The 15,637-nt window shown below is 42.0% G+C and overlaps 4 long non-coding RNA genes across 4 annotated transcripts; 2 read left to right on the top strand and 2 right to left on the bottom strand.

Annotated features, from left to right (window-relative positions):
- Positions 1–5,140: 5,140 nt before the first annotated feature.
- Positions 5,141–5,595, bottom strand: LOC129842674 (uncharacterized). Its single transcript, XR_008757662.1, has 3 exons — positions 5,518–5,595; positions 5,335–5,448; positions 5,141–5,238 (listed from the first exon to the last, which is right to left on the bottom strand). It is a non-coding gene; the product is annotated as an uncharacterized LOC129842674 (long non-coding RNA).
- Positions 5,596–6,825: 1,230 nt separating this feature from the next.
- LOC129842671 (uncharacterized) lies at positions 6,826–7,980 on the bottom strand. Its single transcript, XR_008757660.1, has 3 exons — positions 7,243–7,980; positions 6,979–7,155; positions 6,826–6,888 (listed from the first exon to the last, which is right to left on the bottom strand). It is a non-coding gene; the product is annotated as an uncharacterized LOC129842671 (long non-coding RNA).
- A 107-nt stretch (positions 7,981–8,087) lies between these two features.
- On the top strand, positions 8,088–8,984 carry LOC129842672 (uncharacterized). Its single transcript, XR_008757661.1, has 3 exons — positions 8,088–8,560; positions 8,648–8,824; positions 8,915–8,984. It is a non-coding gene; the product is annotated as an uncharacterized LOC129842672 (long non-coding RNA).
- A 1,223-nt stretch (positions 8,985–10,207) lies between these two features.
- On the top strand, positions 10,208–10,644 carry LOC129842676 (uncharacterized). Its single transcript, XR_008757663.1, has 3 exons — positions 10,208–10,285; positions 10,355–10,468; positions 10,565–10,644. It is a non-coding gene; the product is annotated as an uncharacterized LOC129842676 (long non-coding RNA).
- Positions 10,645–15,637: the final 4,993 nt, after the last annotated feature.

The following is a 15,637-nucleotide window of genomic DNA, read 5'->3' as shown; positions in this document are numbered from 1 at the left end:
AATTGAACTCTGTGAAGCATTTATTTGGGCTGCAACTTCTGAGGCTAGTAACTCTAATGAACTTATCATCTGCAGCAGAGGTACCTCTGGGTCTTCCATTCCTGTGGCGGTCCTCATGAGATCCAGTTTCATCATAGCGCTTGATGGTTTTTGTTACTGCACTTGAAAAAACGTTCAAAATTCTTAAAATATTGACTGACCTTTATGTCTTAAAGTAATGATGGACTGTCATTTCTCTTTGCTTATTTGAGCTGTTCTTGCCATAATATGGACTTGGTCTTTTACCAAATAGGGCTATCTTCTGTATACCCCCACTACCTTGTCACAACACAACTGATAGGCTCAAACTCATTAAGAAGGAAAGAAATTCCACAAATGAACTTTTAAGGCATACCTGTTAATTGAAATGCATTCCAGGTGACTACCTCATGAAGCTGGTTGAGATAATTCCAAGAGTTTGCAAAGCTGTCATCAAGGCAAAGGGTGGCTATTTGAATAATCTCAAATATAAATTATATTTTGATTTGTTTAACAGTGTTTTTGTTACTACATGATTCCATATGTGTTATTTCATAGTTTTGATGTCTTCACTATTATTCTACAATGTAGAAAATAGTAGAAATAAAGAAAAACAATTGAACGAGGAGGTGTTCTAAAATGTTGACCTTGTAGTGTAACTGAGCGACGCATTAAATCTGTTTTTGGTTTGGGTACCGTGAAGAAACCCATAGTGGCGTGTCTGGTGGGGTATTCGGAAAGTATTCAGACCCCTTAACTTTTTCCACATTTTGTTACGTTACAGCCTGATTCTAAAATGTATTTAAAAAATGTATAAATTACCTCATCAATCTCCACACACTACCCCATAAAGATAAAGCAAAAACACGTTTTTAGAAATGTTTGCAAATTTATTACAATTTAAAAAATGGAAATATCACATTTACATAAGTATTCAGACCCTTTACTCAGTACTTTGTTGAAGCACCTTTGACAGCAATTACAGCATTGAATCTTCTTGCGTATGACGCTACAAGCTTGGCACACCTGTATTTGGGGAGTTTCTCCCATTCTTCTCTGCAGATCCTCTCAATCTCTGTCAGGTTGGATGGGGAGCTTCGCTGCACAGCTATTTTCAGGTCTCTCCAGAGATGTTCGATCTGGGTAAAGTGCAGGCTCTGGCTGGGTCACTCAAGGACATTCAGAGAATTGTCTCGAAGCCACACCTGCATTGTGTTGGCTGTGTGCTTAGGGTCGTTGTCCTGTTGGAAGGTGAACCTTCGCCTCAGTCTGAGGTCCTGAGCGCACTGGAGCAGGTTTTCATTAAGGATCTCTCTGTGCTTTGCTCCGTTCATCTTTCCCACGATCCTGACTAGTCGCCCAGTCCCTGCCACTGAAAAACATCCCCACAGCATGATGCTGCAACCACCATGCTTCACTGTAGGGATGGTGCCAGGTTTCCTCCAAACGTGACGCTTGGCATTCAGGCCAAAGAGTTTAATCTTGGTTTCATCAGACCAGATAATCTTGTTTCTCATGGTCTGATAGTCTTTAGGTGCCTTTTGGCAAACTCCAAGGGGGCTGTCATGTGCCTTTTACTGAGGAGTGGCTTCTGTCTGGCCAATCTACCATAAAGGCCTGATTGGTGGAGTGCTGCAGAGATGGTTGTCCTTCTGGAAGGTTCTTCCATCTCCACAGAGGAACTCTGGAGCCCTGTCACCATCGGGTTCCTGTTCACCTCCCTGACCAATGCCCTTCTCCCCGGATTGCTCAGTTCTAAGAAGAGTCTTGGTGGTTCCAAACTTCTTCCGTCTAAGAATGATGGAGGGCACTGTATTTTTGGGGACCTTCAATGCTGCAGAAATGTTTTGGTACCATTCCCCAGATCTGTGCCTCGACACAATCCTGTCTCGGAGCTCTGCGGACAATTCCTTCGACCTCAAAGGCTTGGTTTTTGTTCTGACATGATATGTCAACTATGGGACCTTTATATAGACAGGTGTGCCTTTCTAAATCATGTCCAATCAATTGAATTTACCACAGGTGGACTCCAATCAAGTTGTAGAAACATCTCAAGGATGATCAATGGAAACAGGATGCACCTGAGATCAATTTCAAGTCTCATATCAAAAGGGTCTGAATACTTGTATAAGGTATTTCTGTTTTTTATTTGTAATACATTTGCTAATATTTCAAAAAAACTGTTTTTGCTTTGTCATTATGGGGTATTGTGTGTAGTTTGATTAGACATTTAAAAAATATATATATTTCAGAATAAGGCTGTAACTTAACAAAATGTGGAAAAGTCAAGGGGTCTGAACACTTTCCGAATGCACTGTATGTCTGTTTGAAGTGTATGCAAATAGATTATACAAGTGGTTAGGCATTTTCAACATACAAGTGTTTCTTAAAAAGACTAGAGAATACGTATTCAATTTCTCCTCAACCCTCAGCCATGAAAGACTATTATGCATGTTGATGATGTTAGTTCTGTGTGTACAGTTAAGGGCAAGGCGTGCTGCTTTGTTTTGAGCCAGCTGCAGGTTTGCTCGGTCTTTCTTTGCTGCACCTGACCATATTACCAGACAGTAATCAAGATGGGACACTGTCAGACCCTGAACAACTAGTACAGTTGATCTTTGTGTTAAAAACGCAGAACATCTTTTTATAACAGACACACCTCTTGTCACGATCGTGTTGACATGAATGAGAGGACCAAGGCGCAACATGATATGAATACATCTTCTTTATTCTATAACAAAGATGATCACGAAACACTTAAACAACACTAACAAAAACAACAAACGATCGTGAAACCTCAAACGCAAGTGCACACACAAACTACTTACGTCGACATATACATATACAATGACCCACAAACAGCTAAAGCCTATGGCAGCCTTAAATATGGTTCCCAATTAGAGACAACAGAAACCAGCTGTCTCTAATTGAGAACCCATTCAGGCCACCATAGACTTTCCTAGAAAACTACACACACCCATAGACACAGCTAGATACATACTCAACACAAACCCATACACTACAACCAACACCCCGCTCTACCATATAATACCCCAAAATACACACATAACCCATGTCACACCCTGACCTAACTAAAATAATAAATAAAACAAATAATACTAAGGCCAGGGCGTGACACCTCTCCCCATCTTCACAACAACTTTGTCAATATGTGGACACACACATTCCTATAGGCTTTGATTAAAGACATGGTAAATAGGGGTGGCAATGCAGTCTGCTACCATTCTTAATCATTTCCCATCTAGGCTGTCTATACCTGGTGGGTTATCATTATTGATGGATAACAATTGTTTTTCCACCCCTTCCACACATCCTTGACCAAATACAAAACAGCAATCCTTTTCTCTCATTATTAGATCTTCAATACACAAATATGATGGTTCAATGTTCAATGTTGTCATTTCACTTCTCAGTTTGTCCACTTTACCGGTGAAATAGTCATTGAAATGATTGGCTATATCAAAAGGTTTTGTTATTGTCACGTTCCTGACCTGGGGCCTGTTGCACAAAACTAGGATAAGGGATTAAGCCAGGATATCTTGGTGATCCTGGCTCAATTGATCCGTAATCCGGTTGCACTAAAGATGGATAGGGGGCAGGAGGATATGTTATGGTATAAATTACCATGGAGATTTATTCTGTGGAGCTAGCCTGCTCCAGACCAGGCTAAATTCCAGGATCTATTTAATCTCATCCCTAATGTCAGTCAGCAGTCACCACAAATGGAAACCAATAGTTATTTCACTGCTCACTATACATTGTTATCACATATAACTAGACCCACTGTTATTATTTAAACGTTTGTGATCATTAATTTCAATGATTTTGGATAAAAAATGATTTTTAGATGATGTTGCTATCATTAGATAATTTACAGTTTCCCATAGACTATAAGGCTATATATAAAATGATAGAATATTAGGGCCACAGAGGGGAAAAAAACACAAGTCATAATATTGTAACCAGTTGTTTTAAAGGAGGACAGTTGTTAAAATGACAGATGTGGGGCATTTCGTGAAATTGTACTTCAGTATGGTTTCATAAACAAAGACATGCTGATGTGCCAGAATATTAAGTATCACATTGTCATAAGTATCAAAACTGTAAAAACAATATGTAGCTTTTCTGCAGAAAGAACCAGCCTCATAAATTTATGACTTTATCCTTTTTCTTCAGTGTGGCCCTAGTACTCTGTCATATAAACAAATACACATTCCATATGAATATAAAAACACAATGTGTAACATTATGTTCCTTTATTGAATAAGGACAAAACAAAGCAGGTAAACCATCAGCTCCTTTCGAAACTGAAGTCACAGTGACTCTACAAGATGGAAAGCACAGAATCCAAGCATATTATACAAAATGATACATACACATTCAAAGGTCTGTATATAACACACCCTGCATGTCTGCACACTAAAATAAATGCAGGACAAATCCATACACATCAACTGAACAGACAAATGAATGGATGCAGTAGCCTCCCTGCAGCCTTGTATTACACACAGTATACCGCACAAACATCATAAGAGGCCAAATTCGTCAAAAAACGAACCCAAAAAAAACCAAATTCCTCTGCCACCGCAGGACATATTTAACCAAAATTGAAAGCACACATATTAACTAAAATAATTCAACACATATTGGTCCCTCAGCAGCCGACCACTGTCGTCATCAGGGAAGATTGCCGGATTGTCCCAGTCCATGGCTGGTGGCACTCTGGGGGCCCTCTCCTTCCTCAGGCAGGCCACATTGTGGAGGACAGCACAAGCCACAGTAATATCACATGCCCTAACAGGGCTGACCCTTAATTTGTGAAGGCAGTGAAAGCGTGCCTTCAGGAGGCCAAAGGTCATTTCAACTCTGGCCCTGGTCCTGGCATGGGCATGGTTGTAGGCCTGCTGTGCTTCCTGGGGGTCTGTGAAAGGTGTCAGGAGAAAAGGCTGGCAGCCATACCCCCTGTCTCCCAGCAACACACCAGAGAATTCACCTGTCAACACAAAATCTCATCATTACTACCTCATAAACACAGTGATATTCTTGACACAGCCATGATGGTTATAAATAGGGGTTGTGTGGCTTACCTTGTGATAGGCACTGATAGATTTCAGAGGCCCGAAAGATTCTGGAGTCATGGACTGAGCCAGGCCATTTTGCCACAACATTGCTGATCACACAGTCAGCATTGCAGACCATCTGAAATCATAAGATGAGGAATATTACACCAATCAATGCACATCACTGGCAATGCAGAGTGTTCGTCAATGGACAATATCAAAAAGTTATGTTCACCTGAACATTAATGCTGTGAAAGGATTTCCTATTCACAAAATCGGCCTCATGGGCACCTGAGGGGGCTTTTATCCTTGTGTGTGCAGTCCACTGCACCAATGACATTGGGGAAACCTGTCACACAAAGTAATGAGTATCCTACTATGTGTTAACAGTTGTCCTGTAATTTGTAGATCCTCTTACCTGCAATCCTATAGAACTCCTCTTTGATGTCACAGAGTCTTCTGTGGCCAGGGAAGGAGATGAAGACATCTGCTAATGCTTTGATAGCCAGACACACACTCCTTATTGTGCGGCAAATTGTGGCCTTGTTCAGCTGTTCTGCATCCCCCACTGAGTACAGGAAGGCTCCACTAGCAAAAAAGCGCAAGGCCACACAAACCATTTGCTCCACACTCAGTGCATGGCTCCGTGCAGTGCGGTGCTTAATCCTGGGACCCAGTAGTCTGCATAGATACCTGATGCCATCTGCAGAAAATCTGTATCTTTCATATAGATGGTCATCAGGGAAGGCCAGTGGGTCCAACCGGTCCCTGAAGACCCTTTCTCGCCTGAAGGCTCTCCTCAGCACAAGTGCTTCTTCATCCACCACATCTCGCACGAATGGGCATGCCATTGTCAGAGCAGAAAGGAACACACAATTTTGGGCCTTCATATAGGCTAGTGGCCACACCTGGTGCTGGGGGGGTGGGCAAAAGAGGGCGATGCCTTATAACGATGACTTGGTTGTACTGATTGCTGGGAAAAAAAAAAAAAACTTAGAAAGATGCCACCGTCCTGTGTGCTCACAATAAGAGCTCATATGTCATGGCTCACTTGACTTTACGAGAATATACCTAATTTTTATTTTGAGCTGTGTCATCTTCTTGGAGCTGGGGGAGGAAAGAAAAATAATGATTAATACATTTGTGTTACAGTTAGCATACAGTGTACATTGAAAGGCATATCTCACCTCCCTCTCAAGTTTTTTTATTTCAAGGTCCAGTTTCCTAATTGTCCTCTTTTTTATTTCGGACTCCAGTGCAAGATTTTCCATCTTTTTCTTCTTGTACTGAATGTCTATGTCTGCCAGTTCTATTTGGCGCCGGAGGTGGTTGCCATACAACTTTCTGATAGCTTGTGAGCTCTGTGAACACAATACAATTAGCGCAGCGGGAATTTGGCAGGATGTGGTGTCCTTTTATTAATACGCACTATGTTGCCAGGCTGGTTTTCCCACTGTATAGCATCTGGGTCCTGTAAAAGAAATTAGATTTTTTGATTTTGATGAGGACTCCTCACCATTGTAGAGTAAATAGTACTTTCACAGTCTTAACATGATACCTCATGCCTTCTGGAATCCAGAGAGATGGTCTCCTCCTCATCATCGTCTCCATCATGTGCTGTTGCTGCTGCACTGGGGCCTTCACCCTATCACATTTAATCGGATTCATATTGAAGCTAGTAGACAAGACATGCCAGGCCTACAGTATGCCTTTGATGGAGTACTCACTGGATCAGCATCGTCTGGTGCTTGTGCTGGTGGCTCTAACAGGAACACAGTGCTGCCAGACACTGCAAGGCAATAGGTAAACCAAAGTCAGACAGTCCAAATTGATTCAATATGAATGTGGTTGTATCCCATGTAGAGATGGAAGGACATACCTTGAATGAAGCGGGTGGCATCTTGGGAGGAACCTATGCTCGTCTCTTTCCCCCCAGGGATCCCCTCTAAGACAGGCCTGCCTTTATTTAGCTCCAAGGCCATGTCCTCTGCTGGGGTAAGGTCAGCCTTTGGTGACCCACCACCCGTGCCTTGTCTGTGGGTATTCTTTTTCACTGCTAAAACAGTACAGACAATGTGTGAGCAGGCACCTTCTGGGTACAATATATGCTTGTGCTTTGTTAAATATTAGTCAGGGACCATACCATTCTGCAGAATGTTCTTGTATTTGATTTTGACCTGCTGCCATGTCCGTTTTGGCCCGTTCATGTTTAATCTACACACACACACACACACACACATTTAATGGAGTCACACTGCAAAAAATTACTTGGTATTTTTGTCTTGTTTTCAGTAAAAATATCAAAAAATGTATCATAGCTTTATACAGTGTGATGGAGTTACTTTACACAATTTCACTCATATCTGCAGTGCATTTCAATTAAAAATTTAACCGTTTCATAATTACAGTACAACTGCATTTTTGGAGATGTGAATTAAATATTTGAATTGTAATTGTGATGTTTCAGCGGAGCGGTGAGTGTGTAATTGTGCACTACTTACGCATTCAGGCGGTCTGCAATACTTTGCCACGCTTTTTCTCTTTGCTTTATCACTGTGGCGGTGTTGCCTTTCTTCTTAATTATATCTTTTACCTCCTCGTATGCCTCCATGAGGATTTGTGTTTCCGACGGGGAAAAGTACGCGGCTCTAGTTGCCATGGTAAATCAGTTAATCTGTGATCTGTGGCGGGGTCTATTTGAGTGAGCCGTGAGCGCGCACCTATCCAGGATTGGTTTCACCTGGCTTAATGAATCCGTGTCTGCTCATCCTGGCTTGGTCTTTGTGCAACCAATTAAGCCTGGACGCACATGTTTTGGCTTCATTGAGCTCAGCTGAGTCATTTATCCCGGATGTCTTAATTCTACTTTTGTGCAACAGGCCCCTGGGGCGCTCACGGCTCACTCAAATAGACCCCGCCACAGATCACAGATTAACTGATTTACCATGGCAACTAGAGCCGCGTACTTTTCCCCGTCGGAAACACAAATCCTCATGGAGGCATACGAGGAGGTAAAAGATATAATTAAGAAGAAAGGCAACACCGCCACAGTGATAAAGCAAAGAGAAAAAGCGTGGCAAAGTATTGCAGACCGCCTGAATGCGTAAGTAGTGCACAATTACACACTCACCGCTCCGCTGAAACATCACAATTACAATTCAAATATTTAATTCACATCTCCAAAAATGCAGTTGTACTGTAATTATGAAACGGTTAAATTTTTAATTGAAATGCACTGCAGATATGAGTGAAATTGTGTAAAGTAACTCCATCACACTGTATAAAGCTATGATACATTTTTTGATATTTTTACTGAAAACAAGACAAAAATACCAAGTAATTTTTTGCAGTGTGACTCCATTAAATGTGTGTGTGTGTGTGTGTGTGTAGATTAAACATGAACGGGCCAAAACGGACATGGCAGCAGGTCAAAATCAAATACAAGAACATTCTGCAGAATGGTATGGTCCCTGACTAATATTTAACAAAGCACAAGCATATATTGTACCCAGAAGGTGCCTGCTCACACATTGTCTGTACTGTTTTAGCAGTGAAAAAGAATACCCACAGACAAGGCACGGGTGGTGGGTCACCAAAGGCTGACCTTACCCCAGCAGAGGACATGGCCTTGGAGCTAAATAAAGGCAGGCCTGTCTTAGAGGGGATCCCTGGGGGGAAAGAGACGAGCATAGGTTCCTCCCAAGATGCCACCCGCTTCATTCAAGGTATGTCCTTCCATCTCTACATGGGATACAACCACATTCATATTGAATCAATTTGGACTGTCTGACTTTGGTTTACCTATTGCCTTGCAGTGTCTGGCAGCACTGTGTTCCTGTTAGAGCCACCAGCACAAGCACCAGACGATGCTGATCCAGTGAGTACTCCATCAAAGGCATACTGTAGGCCTGGCATGTCTTGTCTACTAGCTTCAATATGAATCCGATTAAATGTGATAGGGTGAAGGCCCCAGTGCAGCAGCAACAGCACATGATGGAGACGATGATGAGGAGGAGACCATCTCTCTGGATTCCAGAAGGCATGAGGTATCATGTTAAGACTGTGAAAGTACTATTTACTCTACAATGGTGAGGAGTCCTCATCAAAATCAAAAAATCTAATTTCTTTTACAGGACCCAGATGCTATACAGTGGGAAAACCAGCCTGGCAACATAGTGCGTATTAATAAAAGGACACCACATCCTGCCAAATTCCCGCTGCGCTAATTGTATTGTGTTCACAGAGCTCACAAGCTATCAGAAAGTTGTATGGCAACCACCTCCGGCGCCAAATAGAACTGGCAGACATAGACATTCAGTACAAGAAGAAAAAGATGGAAAATCTTGCACTGGAGTCCGAAATAAAAAAGAGGACAATTAGGAAACTGGACCTTGAAATAAAAAAACTTGAGAGGGAGGTGAGATATGCCTTTCAATGTACACTGTATGCTAACTGTAACACAAATGTATTAATCATTATTTTTCTTTCCTCCCCCAGCTCCAAGAAGATGACACAGCTCAAAATAAAAATTAGGTATATTCTCGTAAAGTCAAGTGAGCCATGACATATGAGCTCTTATTGTGAGCACACAGGACGGTGGCATCTTTCTAAGTTTTTTTTTTTTTTCCCAGCAATCAGTACAACCAAGTCATCGTTATAAGGCATCGCCCTCTTTTGCCCACCCCCCCAGCACCAGGTGTGGCCACTAGCCTATATGAAGGCCCAAAATTGTGTGTTCCTTTCTGCTCTGACAATGGCATGCCCATTCGTGCGAGATGTGGTGGATGAAGAAGCACTTGTGCTGAGGAGAGCCTTCAGGCGAGAAAGGGTCTTCAGGGACCGGTTGGACCCACTGGCCTTCCCTGATGACCATCTATATGAAAGATACAGATTTTCTGCAGATGGCATCAGGTATCTATGCAGACTACTGGGTCCCAGGATTAAGCACCGCACTGCACGGAGCCATGCACTGAGTGTGGAGCAAATGGTTTGTGTGGCCTTGCGCTTTTTTGCTAGTGGAGCCTTCCTGTACTCAGTGGGGGATGCAGAACAGCTGAACAAGGCCACAATTTGCCGCACAATAAGGAGTGTGTGTCTGGCTATCAAAGCATTAGCAGATGTCTTCATCTCCTTCCCTGGCCACAGAAGACTCTGTGACATCAAAGAGGAGTTCTATAGGATTGCAGGTAAGAGGATCTACAAATTACAGGACAACTGTTAACACATAGTAGGATACTCATTACTTTGTGTGACAGGTTTCCCCAATGTCATTGGTGCAGTGGACTGCACACACAAGGATAAAAGCCCCCTCAGGTGCCCATGAGGCCGATTTTGTGAATAGGAAATCCTTTCACAGCATTAATGTTCAGGTGAACATAACTTTTTGATATTGTCCATTGACGAACACTCTGCATTGCCAGTGATGTGCATTGATTGGTGTAATATTCCTCATCTTATGATTTCAGATGGTCTGCAATGCTGACTGTGTGATCAGCAATGTTGTGGCAAAATGGCCTGGCTCAGTCCATGACTCCAGAATCTTTCGGGCCTCTGAAATCTATCAGTGCCTATCACAAGGTAAGCCACACAACCCCTATTTATAACCATCATGGCTGTGTCAAGAATATCACTGTGTTTATGAGGTAGTAATGATGAGATTTTGTGTTGACAGGTGAATTCTCTGGTGTGTTGCTGGGAGACAGGGGGTATGGCTGCCAGCCTTTTCTCCTGACACCTTTCACAGACCCCCAGGAAGCACAGCAGGCCTACAACCATGCCCATGCCAGGACCAGGGCCAGAGTTGAAATGACCTTTGGCCTCCTGAAGGCACGCTTTCACTGCCTTCACAAATTAAGGGTCAGCCCTGTTAGGGCATGTGATATTACTGTGGCTTGTGCTGTCCTCCACAATGTGGCCTGCCTGAGGAAGGAGAGGGCCCCCAGAGTGCCACCAGCCATGGACTGGGACAATCCGGCAATCTTCCCTGATGACGACAGTGGTCGGCTGCTGAGGGACCAATATGTGTTGAATTATTTTAGTTAATATGTGTGCTTTCAATTTTGGTTAAATATGTCCTGCGGTGGCAGAGGAATTTGGTTTTTTTTGGGTTCGTTTTTTGACGAATTTGGCCTCTTATGATGTTTGTGCGGTATACTGTGTGTAATACAAGGCTGCAGGGAGGCTACTGCATCCATTCATTTGTCTGTTCAGTTGATGTGTATGGATTTGTCCTGCATTTATTTTAGTGTGCAGACATGCAGGGTGTGTTATATACAGACCTTTGAATGTGTATGTATCATTTTGTATAATATGCTTGGATTCTGTGCTTTCCATCTTGTAGAGTCACTGTGACTTCAGTTTCGAAAGGAGCTGATGGTTTACCTGCTTTGTTTTGTCCTTATTCAATAAAGGAACATAATGTTACACATTGTGTTTTTATATTCATATGGAATGTGTATTTGTTTATATGACAGAGTACTAGGGCCACACTGAAGAAAAAGGATAAAGTCATAAATTTATGAGGCTGGTTCTTTCTGCAGAAAAGCTACATATTGTTTTTACAGTTTTGATACTTATGACAATGTGATACTTAATATTCTGGCACATCAGCATGTCTTTGTTTATGAAACCATACTGAAGTACAATTTCACGAAATGCCCCACATCTGTCATTTTAACAACTGTCCTCCTTTAAAACAACTGGTTACAATATTATGACTTGTGTTTTTTTCCCCTCTGTGGCCCTAATATTCTATCATTTTATATATAGCCTTATAGTCTATGGGAAACTGTAAATTATCTAATGATAGCAACATCATCTAAAAATCATTTTTTATCCAAAATCATTGAAATTAATGATCACAAACGTTTAAATAATAACAGTGGGTCTAGTTATATGTGATAACAATGTATAGTGAGCAGTGAAATAACTATTGGTTTCCATTTGTGGTGACTGCTGACTGACATTAGGGATGAGATTAAATAGATCCTGGAATTTAGCCTGGTCTGGAGCAGGCTAGCTCCACAGAATAAATCTCCATGGTAATTTATACCATAACATATCCTCCTGCCCCCTATCCATCTTTAGTGCAACCGGATTACGGATCAATTGAGCCAGGATCACCAAGATATCCTGGCTTAATCCCTTATCCTAGTTTTGTGCAACAGGCCCCTGTTTTCTCTTGTTTTGTATTTATTTAGTATGGTCAGGGCGTGAGTTGGGTGGGTTGTCTATGTGTTGTTTTCTATGTTGGGGTTTTGTGTGTTCGGCCTGGTATGATTCTCAATCAGAGGCAGCTGTCAATCGTTGTCCCTGATTGAGAATCATACTTAGGCAGCCGGGGTTCACGTGTGTGTTTGTGGGTGATTGTCTTTCGTGTTAGTATTCGTGCCACACGGGACTGTTTTCGGTTGGATTCTATTTGTTAATTTGTTTCATTGTAGTGTTCAGTTTATTTTATAATAAATTATGGACACTTTCCACTCTGCGTCTTGGTCCGATCCCTACACCTCCTCTTCAGACGAAGAGGAGGAAATCTGCCGTTACAGTTATAAATGACCCATCAACCTAGTGATTTGAGTGATCATTGACTTGGTGTTCTAGTTCTCTATGTCACCAAGGTTACTGGATGAGGACAAAGGCATGCTGCTGAGGGAAAGACAAGTACAAAGTTCATCATGCCCACACAATGTGATACAGTATAAGTATATATTTAGTGTCAGTATGACATTTCATTGTTAAACATTGCCACAATATAAGAGATGCTTACATCAGACACACTTGCAAAGCATACACACACAAGCTCTCTCTCAATCTCAAACCATGCCAAAGAAAAATGAAATGGTTTAAGAATGTCAAACTGTTGTTGCCTTAACAAAAGCTTCATCCTCCAGTAACAAATGTGTAAAATACACACAAATCTTAGCCAATTTAATAGGGCAGCTGTTTCCGATCCAGGTTTACAGGGTTGAAGACAGAGAGGGACTTAGTGGCTTTTAGCATCATTGCCTTAATGGTCTGTCCGTCCGTCCGTCCGTCTGTCTGTGTACAACATCACTGCATGGCCGGTAGCTCACAGGGACAGCATGTATTTTGGCTGCCCTGAATGCCTCTCTCAGGTTTATCCACTAGTAGCTGTTCATAGGAAACACAGAAGGAGATCAGGCAGACACATGGTGTGTGTCAGTATAGATAACTGGATGTGTGTGTGTGTGTCTGGTTTAGAGACTCTCACTCTGGGATTTAGCTGCTCTTGATAGATTGGTCTGGGTCTTCTGTCTGTGAACAACCGACTTTCACAGACACAGACACACACATTCAGGAACTGAAATGAACCTGGGCTGGTATTGTTATAAAACCATGACAATGAAAATAAGTTTAATAGTTTAACAATATCAAACTGTTGTTGTCTTAACAAAAGCTTCAACCTCCTCCTGCATAGACAGAAGTCTGCCAGTATAAAACTAAATGGGATCCTAGACTACTACCAAGTTGCCTGTTTGTCTAATTCATCCTGAATATGTAGCAACACTTTTCCTCTTCAATAATGAATAGGAGACACGTTTATTTGACATTTTCATGTTCATTAGGAACTATTGGGATGGAAGGAAACCCAGCGTACCCGAAGGGCCCAATGGAATAAAGCCTTAGTGAAAGTCCCCATACACCGCATTCCAACTAGGTCACAGTGCACACCGTGCCATAGTGCTCAAAGGGGTGATGTCATACCCTAAATTATGCATTTGGGGGTTGGGGTAACAAAAAGCTCGACAAGGCAAAGCCCTTGGAATATTTAGAATGTGTTTTTTGATCCTTTCTCCCTCTCCTCATTCAGTGTCTACAACAAGGGCCACGTCACCTCACTTCACTTCAGAAGACAGCTGACATTCTTCTCTTTAGTTTGCATTGGGAACCCTTCTTGGTTCCAGGTAATACCTGTCGTGGTTCCAGGTAGAACTCTTTTGGGTTCCATGTAGAACCCTCTGTGTAATGGGCTCTACATGGAACTGAAAAAGGGTTCTACCTGGAACCAAAATGAGTTCTTCAAAGGGTTCTCCTATGGGGACAGCTGAAGAACCCTTTTAAGTTCTAGATAGCACCTTTTTTCCCAATAGTTTAGCAACAACAAGTAACATGCTGCAGAGCGTATTCAGTGACTACAAGTACAACAACAACGTTGTCAGGTGGGCTAATCAGAGATAGTGGAGTGTGTCAGTGAGTTAGAGCAGCAGCTAGCTTTTTGTTACAGTGATGTTCTGTACATTGTGTTCGTTGTGTTCTTTTCATTGTGCTCTGATTCTAGTGTTTGGCAGTGCGTATACACAGGCACGCATATACAGATGTAGGATCTTCATTTGAGCCAGTTTGCTACAGCAGGAAAATAATCCTGCAGCAACAGGACATTTTTATTTTTATGTGGATTATAATTAATGGACGTGTTTTTGTAGGGGTTGATACATTTTTCTTTTGGGCAAATCAAGTCTGACATTTTAAAGTGTAAATGACAAACTTTAGAAGCCTTAAATACACTACAAGTTTGCATTTCCTGCGATGCATGACAATTCTTAAGGCACACACACACACACACACATACACACTCCTCTTCTTCCCTGTGTGGAAGTGGGTCACAGACTACAGCCTTGCTAAAAGCCTGGGAGAAGAGAAGAGGCACTAAATAAAATACCAGCAGACTACAAGTCCCACGGGAGAACCATCGTCAGTCAGATTACATAGACTAGGAGAAAGAGAGGGAGAGAGAAGAGAGAGAGGAGGGAAAGAGGGAATGAGGGAGAGAGAAACAGAAAGCGAACGAAAGGGGAGGAGAGGGAAAGAGAGAAAGAAAGATGAGGGGAGATAAAGACAGAGAGATAAGGGGTGGAGAGGAGAGAAACAGAGAGAAAGAAAGATGAGGGGAGATAAAGACAGAGAGAGAGAAGGGGTGGAGAGGAGAGAAACAGAGAGAAAGAAAGATGAGGGGAGATAAAGACAGAGAGAGAGAAGGGGTGGAGAGGGAAAGAGAGATGAGGGGCGATAAAGACAGAGAGAGAGAAGGGGTGGAGAGGAGAGAAACAGAGTGAGGAGGTGTTGGAGTTCAAAATAAAACTGGCTTCCTTCCTCCTCGTTTCCTTTCCTTGATCTTTAAAAGCAGGTGGCATAGTTGACATCTGACATAATGCTCAGACCTATCAGATCATTACAGAGGCAAGGAGACTGTTAGTGAATCAGATACAGAAATAGAGGAGAGGATGGAAGAGAATTGGAATTGGACTAGAACGGAAAGGTAGATTTGAAGAGTTTATTTCCAAAACGCTATTTACACAAATGTTTCCCATTTGTGTTTTTACATCAGAAATGAATGCTTATGGGTAACTTTATTTGTTTGTAAAATATGACTGTTTTCCAGATTTTAAATGTATAGGTATCAGATGTGTATTAAAATGGGTTTTGTTGAAAAATGCTATATATCCATTGTTTAGCTGGAATGGAATGTTTGTTTCCTGTATATTTAACATAAACATTCAACCCATCATAAATCTAGC

This window comes from Salvelinus fontinalis, unplaced genomic scaffold, assembly GCF_029448725.1.
Source record: "Salvelinus fontinalis isolate EN_2023a unplaced genomic scaffold, ASM2944872v1 scaffold_0059, whole genome shotgun sequence".
Lineage (NCBI taxonomy): Eukaryota > Metazoa > Chordata > Actinopteri > Salmoniformes > Salmonidae > Salvelinus > Salvelinus fontinalis.
Note: the sequence above shows the minus strand (reverse complement) of the source record. Positions and strands in the feature narration are given on the sequence as shown.